Raw genomic sequence first — 10,798 nt, forward strand, 5'->3', positions numbered from 1 at the left:
ATCCTCTCCGCCTCCAACTCGCTCTTTGCTTTGTCTGTTGCCGTTGTCCACCGGCTCCGTTGCATTGCTGGGAATGGTTGGAAACCTAAGCCCTCTATGTGAGAAATGGTTGATAGAGAGAGCAGCTGTGAGTGAGGGTCACCCGAGATTTGTGGAAATAAGGGAAGGAGGGAGAAGTGAGGCAAAATTGTAAAAATAAATTGGGATAAATGTAAAATTAATCTTTGTACTTAAATTATAAATTATTTCATGTGGAATAAAAAATTATTCAAAGGTCTTCGAAGTAGGCCAAAATAATAATCTAGACCTTATAGTCAAATTTCATCAAAACATTTGACGGATTCCATTAGTGTGTCATGTCAGCACCAATAAAATGATGACATTTGTTATTCTTTAAAAATTAAAAAAAAAAAAAAATAGGTGGGGTAACTCGCGAGCCACCCCAAATAGGGTCGAGGGTGGGGCCGAGCCACCTTTCTTTTTTCTTTTCTTGTTTTTTTTAAAAAAAATTAATTAAGGTTTTTAAGTTTTTATATATTTATTTTTTTTAATTTGTTATATAAATTTTTTTTAAAAAAAAAGTGACACGTGTCATCATTTTATAATTTATTGGTGTTGACGTAGCACACTAACGGAATCCGTGATATGTTTTGACAGAATTTGACTTCAGAGACTAAATTATAATTTTGGCTTATCCTGAGAACCTTTGAATTATTTTTTATACCGCAAGACGAGATTTGTAATTTAGGTTAACCACATAAACTAATTTTACATTTATTAAAAAAAATGAAAATTTTGTTCCTCTTAAAATAAGAACCGGCTCCCAATTGAGGGTCATCTCCGGCCATTTCATTTGAATTGGGTTCGTAATTGAGATTTTTTTTAAAATATTCATGGCGTAAAAAATGTCACGTCATTAAACAACAAGTTAACCGATATATGATTCTCAAGTAAACGTTGAACTTTAACTTCAAATCCTCTCTTCCATCCAAACCCAAAAAAGAATTCAGGCCCTCCACCATCATTGGGTGATCTGCGCGCCTTCAATGATCTTACTATTTTCATCCCTCTTTATTTTTTTTTCCATCATTTTAGAATGTATTGCGCTTTCTCTCGCGTTTGGCGTTGAAGAGCTAGCACATAATAATAATAATAAGAAGAAGAAGAAGATGATGGTATGATAGTGAAGCATATTTATTGTTGTATTTCTATCATTGTTGTTTTTGTCATAAGTAACTTTAGGCTAAACAGACAATTTGACAAGTTGCCCAAACCCAACAACAATATCCAAGTTGAATCGAGAACTTGGCTGCATCAACATATTTCAGTGTTTGAAATTGTGGTTGGAGATGTCATTTGCTTAAAGATTGGAGATCAAGTTCCAGCTGACGGGCTATTCTTTGACGGGCACTCATTGCAAGTGGACAAATCCAGCATGATAGGGAAGAGTGACCATGTAGAAGTAAATTGCAGTCATCCATTTTTGGTTTCTGGTGCAAAGGTAGTTGATACATGCTGATGCTTGAATTCTTGTCACTTCGGTTGGTATGGACACAATATGAGGCGAGATGATGGAGCTAATTGATCAGTACTCGAAACACCAACAAACATGCACCTAGCTAGCAATCTCACCTCAACAAGCTAACCTCATCAATAGGTTAGGTGTCTTTGCTACTTCACAGAAATACACAAGAAGATAACAGAAGGGAGTTCAATGGCAGCAAGACCAAGCTAGCTAGGTTGATGACATAGTGAATGTTGTGATCATGGGGATTAATGTAGCTGCTGTAGTTACTGTAGTCGTGGTTGCAAGTCCCGATCCAGAAGGTTCAACACGAGCTGTTACGCTTACACTTGCTTATTCCAGGAAGAGCTTGATCAGAATGATAGCTGATCAGGCAATCCCTGTGAGACCATGGGCTTTGCCACCATCATTTACTTTGATAAAACAGGCACTCTCGCGCTGAACCAAATGAAGGTAACAAGGTTTTGCAGCGCGCAGCTTCTTACTCATCATTTGCTCTATATATTCTTGAATTGGTACATGATGGAATTGCTCTGATAATCAATGTGTTGTAAGTATTCAATTCACAAACTTACAAAAATAATTGTTGATTTCAAAAAAAGATAGATGAAAGAATACAAAATGACATTTCTCATATGATAATGACTATAGCTATGGCGTTCTCCAAAATAATACAATACAACTTGAGAGACTAATTAATAAAAAAAAAAAATTAAGAACACATTTTATTGTTCAAATAAACTAGATATATATCTCACTTTAAAAAAAGAAAAAAAAAACTTGATATCCATATTACCATAACATAACATCAAAATAACCAAAATGTCTTAACAACTCCATAAGATAAACACCACAAGATCAATTACAAACTAACTCCATCAATAACAAATTAATTACGAAATCTAAACTAATTTTTCAAGTGCAAACAAAATCAATATTACCAATTTGTTCAAAATCAAGCACAAGTCATCCAAGAACCAAAATCCCTAACTTTCATGTATAAAACAACCACGATTCTCAAATTTTCTCAAATTAATCATAACTCACTATTATAATTGATTATTCAAGATGTTATTCTAAAACTTATTAACATAAACCACCCATAAATGTCGGTAAATTGAAGTCACATTATAAAAAAACCCTAAAAAAATTTGGCCTTTTAAAACCCTAAAGTTAAAAAGATTTAATTCACAACCATCTAACTCAAATTAATAAAATTAGAGAGAGAAAAAAAAATCTCAAATTAACACTATATAATGAAATAAAAAGTCTGAAAGCATACCTCTACATGATCAATTTAAGTAAAACATGAAATTTAGGTTGGGTCGGATCGGATTGCAGGTCGCCAATGGGTCATCGGTGGGTTTGGCCAACAGATTTTGGAGTGGCTGATCAGTGACCGGTGCTTAAGGAGTAGATGAGTCCGACCAACACGTTTGAGCCTCAATTAACCCGATCCAAAATTGGCGGAAATTGTCACCTTCTCCGACCCCACCTTAACATGCACTATGTCATCAACCTTGGTCTTGCTGCCATTAAACTCCCTTCGGTTATCTTCTGGTGTATTTCTGGGAAGTAGCAAAGACACCTAACCTATTGATGAGGTTAGCTTGTTGAGGTGAGATTGCTAGCTAGGTGCATGTTTGTTGGTGTTTCGAGTACTGATCAAGGAGCTCCATCATCTTGCCTCATATTGTGTCCATACCAACCGAAGTGACAAGAATTCAAGCATCAGCATGCATCAACTGCCTTTGCACCAGAAACCAAAAATGGATGACTGCAATTTACTTCTACATGGTCACTCTTCCCTATCGTGCTGGATTTGTCCACTTGCAATGAGTGCCCGTCAAAGAATAGCCCGTCAGCTGGAACTTGGTCTCCAATCTTTAAGCAAATGACATCTCCAACCACAATTTCAAACACTGAAATATGTTGATGCAGCCAAGTTCTCGAATCAACTTGGATATTGTTGTTGGCTTTGGGCAACATGTCAAATTCTCTGTTTAGCCTAAAATTAGTACGTTATAGCAGAAACAGCTAGCAATGACAAGAAATACGGCAACAAATATGCTTCTACCATCATACCATCCTTCTTTGATTACATGCTCTTTAATGGCAAGCACATCCCAAACTTGTCAAGTTGAGGAAGCTAGCTACACTTGTTCGATGAATTTTGAATCTGTTGTCAGGTTTGAGATGAGCAATGATGAAAGAAGGAAAGCGTATGTGTGAAACCTTAGGCAGTTTTCTTCTCGAGAAGAGAGGAGCATTGAAAAAAGATAGTAGGGCTCAAGAACAACAGATGGCAACAAAAGGGCATGCATTCCCATCTCTGAGTGGTTTGGCGGAGGGACTCAGTGCCTGGCCAGCCTCCAAGCTTTTGGAAAGCACAGGTGGGAATTAAGTAAAAGCTAGCAGCAGATCAGATGTTGCATAAAGATGGTTTTAAGGAAAGATAGGAATTGAGAGTTTGGGGAAAGAAATTAATGGGGAAGAAACAGTTGACTTAATGCTTGGTGCTTAGAGTGGGACGCCTAAAGACTAAAGAGGGTCGCGGCTTTACTTAACTCAGTCAATCTTAGGCTGCTTGACGTCGTCGCTATTCGGTTGGCGTTTTTCAATCGTTGAATCACGCGCAAGTGTAATATAAATGAATAATTCACGCACCAACTTTAAAGTAGTTGACAACGTTGAACCTTGAACGTAGCTGGGTCTTTCCATTCACCCCGCGCGCACGTGCAACGCTTTTTTAAAAAAAATATAAACTGCAAAGGGTATATTTATTAGGCTGGACAATTCGGATTGTTGTGTCAATCTATTTGGTTGGTGTGTCAATTCATTGGGTTTGCGTGTCTTTAGTTAATTTGATAAAAAAATATGTCATTAACGCGTCATAAATATGTCATAAACGGGTCATGAACGTGTTATAAACAAATTGGTGGGTCATAAACGGGTCACAAACGTGTCATAAACTGGTTGACGGGTCGTAAACGGGTTATAGCATAAACTCAAACCCTATATATTCATGTCGTGTTCGTGCTAGATTCATGGGTCGTGTCAAAATTGCTAAGCCTAATATTTATGGTTTATATATATATATATATATATTTTTTAAAAAAAAAGCTAAAAATGAATTCTTTATTTATAATTTATAAGTAATTGTATTTACATTTGGTATATGATGTGTCAAGCAGGAACATAGCTAAAAAGTATTTTGGACAGGAGTCAAGTCATTAAAGCATGAATTACAAATATATTAAAATAGGGGTAGGGGTCAAAGCATAATATATATATATAAGATTGAAGATGAAATAAATATATATAAAAAAAAAAAATTAGTATCAATTCAGTTTTGACAAAAAAATAAAAATAAAGAAACAAAATAAACAAAAGAAAAACATCAAATTTAAGCCAAAACACCTATCAAAATGGAACCTATCGTGTTTTTGAATTCCAAACATGATCTATGATTGAATCTATGCTAATTATTGCAGCAACTTCTCTTTCAATGTACATCATTAGAGAATTCGTAAAAAACTCATCTTCAATTTTGTTGCGAAATCTAATTTTGACAAAATTCATGGTTATAAATGCTCGTTCTGTAGTTGCGGTAGAAACGAGAAGAGTAAACACAAATACTAGAACTCAAAAAACATGTTGGTATATAGTTGATTTTCCGGTACTAATCAATCATTGGCACAATTCAGAAATATTTTACAATGCTTGGAAATTTGAATGTTAAACTACGTACATTATGCTTATAATGGTTTAGTTCTATTTCCAACTGTTCATTTTCAAAATCAGTAAAGTCTTGTAGATAAAACTTGTTTATCAATTGACAAATATTCACATGCGACTCAAGGATCAAAAGGCGAGCCTGAAATAAGCAACTGCACCGCATGCTCACTAAACCGGCAATTTAATTCTTGTAATTGAATTACCTAACTTCGTTCTGTCTCTACTGTAATGGGCGCTATTGCATAAAACAGCCTAAGTTAATTATTTCTCAAATAAGGTGTCCAGATGTAACATCAACTAGTTCTCGCTAGCCTATAACTAGAAAATTAGGTACATACCTGATTTACTTGTAGGCTTTGACGGCACATGTTAACCCATTTGATTGATATGGTGGCCTTGAACTAGAAATTAAGGACTTTTTTAAAGTTTAATTGGGTAAGGTAAAAAAAAAAAATTAGTGAATAAGGCCAAAATTTTTATTGGATAGGGCCAACATCATTTGTTGAGAAGAGGCCAATGAGCTAAAAATATATTTTTTTTATTTTTTAGAATATTTTTATTTCATCCTTATAAACAAAAATTTCCTAGGAATTGGGAGGAGGCCATGGCCCCTACGCCCCCCTCCCTCTGTCACAAAAAGCGTCAAATAAGAGTTATATGACATTAATTGATTGGGACGTGACATATTTATTAACTAATTAAACGGTAAGTGGACAGACGAACCTATTTTGAATTAGAGGAAAATTTAAGAACTAAATATTGTTGAAATCAAAAACTTAAAGGCTAAATTAAAATTGTATTAAAAACTATTAATTAAATTTGATTTTTCCCAAATTATAAACACAAACATTTGTGTAACAATAATTGATCTAAGTTCCCTAAACTCCAGAAAATAGCAATTTTTGTCATGGAGCCACAAATATGGGAGTCATGGTAGACAGTAGACACTTTTGGCAGTGACAACGTCACAAATAAAAATAAGGGTTAAATACTCATCTGGTTCTTGAGTTTTGGAGACTTTATTTTTTAGATCATGAGTTTCAATTTGCATCACACATGATATCTCAATTTTTGAAAATGACCCAATTAGTACTTTAGTTAACTTCTCCATCCAAAAACTAATGGCCCGTCACGTGTCGACCTCAGAGGTTGACACGTGGCTCTCTATAAAAAAATTAAAAACTAAAAATTAAAATCTTTAAAAATTAATTTTATATATATATATATATATATATATATATATATATATATATATATATATATATATATATATATATATATATATATATATATATTAAAAAAAAAATTGAAAAAAATAAACAAGGAAGCCACCCACCATGCCACCCCCATTTTGGCCAAAGGGGTGGCTCTCCTGGGCCAGTCTGGGATGGCTGAACCACCCCCCATGGGGTGGTTCGGCCACCCCTTGACAAAAAAAAATCAAGATCGGTTTTGGCCCTTAGGGGTGGCCCGGCCACCCCCAAGGGCCACGGGGGTGGTTCGGCCACCACTAGGTCGGCCCGTTTGGGGGTGGTCTGTGGCCCTTGGGGGTGGTTCGGTCACTCCAATGGCAAAACGAAAAAAGTATAATTTGGAGGGTTTGGCACTTGGGGGTGGCCGAATCACCCCTAAGAGCCACGGGGGTGGTTCGGCCGCCCCCAGACTGGCCGATATGGGGGTAGCCGAACCACCCCCATAGCTCTTGGGGGTGATTCGGCCACCCCAAGGGCCAAACCCTTCAAATTTTATTTTTCTCATTTTGCCCTTGGGGTGGCCGAACCACCCCCATAGGCCACGGGGGTGGTTCGGCTACCCCCAGACCGGCCGATCTAGGGGTGGCCGAACCACCCCCGTGGCCCTTGGGGGTGGCCAAACCAACCCCAAGGACAAAATCGATCTTGCCATTTTTTTTTTTTCTTTTCTGTCCAGGGGGTGGCCGAACCACCCCATGATCGGCCAGCCACCCCTTTGGCCAAAATGGGGGTGGCCAAAGGGCGGCTTTTTTTTTTAAAAAAAAAAAAAAAAAATAATAATTTTTTTAATTTTTTAATTAATTTTTAAAGATTTTTAATTTTTAATTTTTATATAGTGCCACGTGTCAACCTCTCTAAGGTTGACACGTGGCGGCCATTAGTGTTTGGACGGAGAAGTTAACTGAGTACTAATTTGGTCATTTCCCAAAATTGATGTATTATCTATGATACAAATTAAAATTGAGGGACTAAAAAATAAAGTTTCCAAAACTCATAGACTAAAAAAGTGATTAACCCTAAAAATAATAATGCAATATTTGTGGACAGCGTGCATGCATGTGTCATCTTAGATATTGTAAATAAAGTATAGACATTATAGACTTATGCTTTCTCTATTGTTTTAGAGTAACAGTGCATGAAAATGTGATTTTCATTAGCAATTTTCGATTAAAACCTCTAACCGCAATTGCTTAAGGCGGTTAAGAAAAATTGGGTAACTACCTCCGCAATCCGCTTTTTAGAAGATTGAACTTTTTAAGCCTATTTATTTGGCTCCCTTTAGACGTTTTTCTCTCTCCCCTTTTTAAACTTTTTAGAGCACTAGCAGCAGATTCCCAACCATTTTTCCTATTTTAGGAAAAATTTAGGGAACTAAACCACTTTTTTTTTTCCCTATATAAAAACACCCCACAACAGCTTCCTTTTATCTTTCCCTATAACATTAAAATATTAATTTTAATTTTTTTCTTTTAATTTTTTTATTCTCCTCTCTCTCTCTCTCTCTCTCTCTCTCTCTCGTTTCTTCGTCTTCCTATCGACGCAAGATGCTGAAGTAAAATCCAGCACACAGGTGCAGAATCCAGGCATGGTGGCTGAGCAAGCAGATTCTACAATCCCTCTCCACTTTGACACCCCACATTCCAAAACCCAACTGATACTTCTCACAAATTTACTAGAAAGCCATACCCATTTTGCGAGATCCACCAGAATCCAAAGAAAATCCAATCCAAGCTGATTGTGTAAAAGCTTCCAAATCTCTTTGAAACTATATATATTCTCCGATCGTTTTTTCTTTTTCTGTTTTTGCAAGATACCCAGAAAACCCAGTTGGATTTTCCTTTGAAAACTCGATTTTTTATGCCATGATTTGCTCCTTCAAACAATCTGTCACGACGACGATTAATGGGTCCAATTTGTTCCTCCGAAAGAGATCGTCGGCGGCGTCAACTAGGCGATCCTCACTGCTTTTACCGTTTCTGCATAAACCGGAGCGACTGACCCCGAGATCCGGCGAAAGCGCGCCTGAGAGATTGAACCCAGAGAGGTCCAGAGCTGTCACGTGGCGGCGGGAGGAGTCGCACAAGTAGCCGTGAGAGAGAGAGAGAGAGAGAGAGAGAGAGAGAGAGAGAGAGAGAGAGAGAGAGAGAGAGAGAGAGAGAGAGAGAGAGAGAAGCGGTGGAAAGAAGAAGAAAGAGTCTTGGATATCTGCTTTGAGTTTGTTTGTTTGGGTTGTAGTGATTTTGTTTGATTTTTGTTTGTTTGATTTTTGGCTGTTCTCCAATGGTTCTACCGGAGAATGAGAGAGTAGAGGACATGAGAGAGAGAGAGATGAGCGAGGAGGAAGAAGAAGGGAGACGATTGGGAATCGTGAGAGGAGAAATGAGAGAGACTGTCTTTTTTCTTAGATTATAATAACACGTTAGGAAGCTACAGTGCTTCCCAAGGGTCATCATCTAAAATAGGGTGTCTATTGTGGGTTGATTTTTTGTGATTTTTTTCAAATTTTCCCTATTTTAGGGAATAGAACCACTTATAGGGCATCTACTACTAGTGCTCTTAGGGCTTTTCTGGCTTGATTATGTCACTTCCTAGCATATTTTTCAAGCCCAATATGCCCCATTTTTTTTTTTTTTTTTTTTTTTTTTTTTTTTTTTTTTTTTTTTTTTTTGTTTTTTTGTTTTTTTTTTTTTAACGTGAAAAGCTAATGTTTAAAAAAACTTGACATAAACTCATGTTTCTTCATTTTCTTCAATTGAAAAACTCATGTTTATAGGCCCTAAAAGACCTGAAAAACCTTTACGCTTTATTGGTCAAGCTTAAAAAGCTAATGTTTAAAAAGGCCCTAGCATAAAAAATTGAATAATTTATCCAGTACATTACACCAATCCAAATATCTTAACTCAACTCAAAAAATCCACAATCACAATAAAAGATTCCCTTCACAACTTTTTTTTTTTTAACAAAATTAAAATCTTTATTGATAAAATCAATCAATCAATCAAGAGCTATTACTCTTTGGTTACAATAACATATATACAATGTGAAATTTTTTCAACCCAAACCCTATCTATGACACAAGAAAAAGTCTCTCGTGCAAGAATATAAGCTGTAGAATTTGTAGCTCTCTTCACATGTTCTACATTCTCGATCTTAACTTGCCCAAACCTTCTTTGACCCCATCTATAAGATGACCCATTTTGCTCCAATTGGGGCTTCCCATATTAACCGCATTAACAACTTGCAAGGCATCTCCTTCTAAAATGATATTAAAAAAAACACATCTCCTTGCATAGTTCAACATTATGGATTGTTGCCGACGCTTCGGCGACAACAGCCTCTACAAATAAAGTTTTTGAATGCTACAGGCAACCATAACTACTCCCCCATGATCCCGTACAACAATGTCTATCCCAATGCATCCTTAGGTCTTATCAACAATTGTATTCCAATTAACTTTAAACATACATGTGGGTGATTTTTTTCCAAATAATTAGAATGTCAGCATGAGGGCCGTTCTGTGCGTCATGTTCTTTGGAGTTTACCTTTCTAAATTCATTGATGGAATTGCTAGCCTCGATGAGAAGTTGGTTAGGATGAAGGAAGCTTCCCCATGCACTACCTCAATTCTTCGGAACCAAATTTTCCGGGCCACCATCACCACCCATTCAGTGTCTTCCACTTCACAGCGCTCTATTAAAGCCTCAAAGGTTTGTAAGAAAGTAGAACCCATGGCAGAGAACTTTTGAATTTGCTTTGGGCCACAGTTCCATACATCTTGAGTAGTAGGACGTACAGCTCCAAATAATGTGCTTCACTGCCTCTACATCATTTTCGCATATGGAATGTAAAGACCTAAAAATTAAATAGGGAGTTTAGCAATTAATAAATTACATTTATTAATAGATGAGACTAACAATTGTATTCTAGGTGGTAATATTTATATTATGGAGATATATTATAATGGTGGTAAAATAGAATAATGATAATAATGAGTTTATATGGATTAAATAAAAATAAGTTTATATAGTGTGGTAAACTAAAATAAATTGTTTTATTTTTATTTTATGAACTTGTAAATAATTGCCATAAGAAAAGAAAAAAATAATATATATATATATATATATATATATTAATGAGTGGGGCGACTTGCGCCCCACATGGAAAAACAAGTGAAAGGCCAAATGGCCCTTCACGTGATACAAAGGCCAAATGGCCTTTCATTAATAAAAAAAAAAAGAAAAGGAAAAAAAGAAAAGAAGAGAGGTGCACGTGCACCTCCCTT

The 10,798-nt window shown here is 36.2% G+C and overlaps 1 long non-coding RNA gene across 1 annotated transcript; it reads right to left on the reverse strand.

The window, feature by feature from the left end:
- Positions 1–1,161: 1,161 nt before the first annotated feature.
- LOC133874976 (uncharacterized) lies at positions 1,162–4,118 on the reverse strand. Its single transcript, XR_009901420.1, has 2 exons — positions 2,808–4,118; positions 1,162–2,058 (listed from the first exon to the last, which is right to left on the reverse strand). It is a non-coding gene; the product is annotated as an uncharacterized LOC133874976 (long non-coding RNA).
- Positions 4,119–10,798: the final 6,680 nt, after the last annotated feature.

The sequence above is a fragment of the Alnus glutinosa genome, chromosome 1 (genome assembly GCF_958979055.1).
Source record: "Alnus glutinosa chromosome 1, dhAlnGlut1.1, whole genome shotgun sequence".
Taxonomy (NCBI): domain Eukaryota; kingdom Viridiplantae; phylum Streptophyta; class Magnoliopsida; order Fagales; family Betulaceae; genus Alnus; species Alnus glutinosa.